Source organism: Coturnix japonica, chromosome 21 (genome assembly GCF_001577835.2).
Source record: "Coturnix japonica isolate 7356 chromosome 21, Coturnix japonica 2.1, whole genome shotgun sequence".
NCBI lineage: Eukaryota > Metazoa > Chordata > Aves > Galliformes > Phasianidae > Coturnix > Coturnix japonica.
The window spans coordinates 1,658,134-1,660,596 of NC_029536.1; positions in this window are offsets into that span (position 1 = coordinate 1,658,134).

A 2,463-nucleotide genomic window follows, 5' to 3' on the forward strand; every position below is an offset into this window, starting at 1 on the left:
GTTTTGACTGATCTGTTTTGCAGCTTATTGTTCTACTTACAGAACTGCTTCTGGCAGAACAATTTGAGTTATGGAATATAATGTGAGAGGTCAAAACATGTCTTTAATTGCTCGGTATTTTAATTGGGCAATATATGTACTGTGTTTGAAAGGTCTACATTGTATACGTGTTAAAAGATTCAGGACTTGGTGGGTTTTTGGTGTTTTTAGTGCTAAAAACAGTTGCAAGGTGATCTTAAACCTTCATTTTCTTTTTATTAACAAAGTATTTAGACGTTGCCAGCAATATTTGAAAATATATGTGTATGTGATATATGCTAATGCAGAATTTAATGATACAGTGTGTATGTGGAGCTCAGTGGCTACAGGCATTTTTCTTCCTCCATTCTTAATTATTTAGGATGGTATTATTGCTAGGCCTTCTCAAGAGCTTAATTGAAAACTGTTGGCGCTCCAACAAAAATAACTCCAAACAAAAGTAGCTGATGTGATTTGCATTGGTATACATCACTAAAATGTTTTGTGGAATATATATTGAGTGTAACACCTGAAGCAGGAAATCAGATAGCAAAATGCTTAGTAACTTCTTAAATTTTTGTACCCTTTAATAGGAAAAGGATTGAGTGGAACATCTTATGATCCTGCCATGTGAGGATCTGGCCAGATAAGCTGTATTGTCAGTGTTAGCTGTCCTTACTGTAGATATTGAGAAGGGTAAGTAGTCATTTTAACACTCAGTAAGAACAAAGTCTGCACAGAACAGCATTGTATCTAGAAAACTCTTTTGTTCCCACAGAAGTAAAGATCTGCAACAGCTGTTTAGAGATGCTGAAATGCAGTTGGTTTTGCAACTTGATATTGGTCCACTTAAGACCCCCTTTTATTTTTTTTGTGAGTAAAATTCTATTGATAATCTGACTCATTAGATCAAATTTTATTCATTTCACACCAACCAAGACAAATTCCAAAGAGTGGAAAGAGTGCTGTAGTAAAAATGAACATCCATGGAACTGTATATCACAGGCAGCTGAGGGGAAGAAGTCAAGTGGAGGAAGAGATACCAGGTTTTGCAGTCTTAGCTAGTTCAGAATGCTGTGTTCCTAGTGGGCCTTTAATTTCTTAGTGAATCGATGCGTTTCAAAAGATCTGAGGAGCTGTTGCTAGTAGATTGGAGTTGTACAGTTGAAGTGTTGACCATTGTGAAGTGCCCTGGAGTGTATGTTTAAAATCAGCTGTGAATCACTCTTAAAATTACTGATTGAATCATGCTCTGTGAGAGCTAAAAATAGATTGATCTGGTTTCTGGGAAGTGACAGAGTAAATAAAGAATAACAAAACTTGTCACCCTTGCTGAGTTGTGTAACTGGGTCTGAAACAAGTCAGGATTGTGTGTGGTATTTCAGTTCATGCTGTTTTTACTATAGGTGTAGTCCAGAATTCAGAGATTGGCTCTTTTCATTTTTATCTTCATAGGTACTTTGTTTCTTTTATGTGAAAACTTAATTTGGTAGGGGTAGAGGAATTAAAACTGGCCAGTTTTAATTCAAGCACAGTCTGCTAGTGAACGTTGAATCCAACTGTGATTTCAGAAATAATGGATGGAGATTATGACGAGCCTCAGTAATTTTCTGCTTCCCCCCTGCCTCCCCCATGTACTTCTTAGCACCTTCTCAACATTTTTGACATCCCTTGTCACAGATCTACTCCCAAGTGCTTGTTCTTTTCAGCTTTCCTCCTCTGCTTTTAGGTAGGTTTTGGAATCTGGAGTTTCTAATGAAGATATATTGATTGACAAGGTATTTCTGCTAAGGTGGGACTAAGATAATGTCCACTTCTAGCAGTGTAGAGAAGCATCTTTCTGCTGTAGGTAAAAACTGGGAAGTGTGCTGTTTGTGTATCAGATAGAACTCTCATAAGTTTTAAGTCCTTGTTTAAGGGGGGGACAAAACAAACACAGAATGACAGAGTTGTAATACTTAGCTTTTGTTTCTCTTTACAAAATAAGGATTCTGTTATAGGTGAAGAGCAAGTAGGCAGCAGCAAATCCTTTTCTGTACTGGTTGGTACTTGACAGTGAGTCATACAGTGATAATATGTAACTGCATATATTTATCTAAACTTTCACTGTCTTTGACTGTAGCTCCTTATCTTTTTTTAGTGATGTACTTCCTGTGCTACTGTAAAGAAACTGGAAACAAGGACCAACAGGAATAATCATGCTTGATACATGACTCCTTGAAGCTGGTGCTTTTGCTTTTTGCCGTTGAGTAATCCAGTGAGAAGAACCAGACAGGATTTAGAGTGAGTGATAGACACTGTATGGCATACAAAGCTTAAGTAATGTTATAAGTGAAAGTTTTAGTGCTGTTTTTTCTTCATACATTGAAAGTGATGAAAACCATGATAATACCCAGAGGACGTAAGTGGAATAGTGGATGAAGTAGTGTAGATGCAGTCTACATC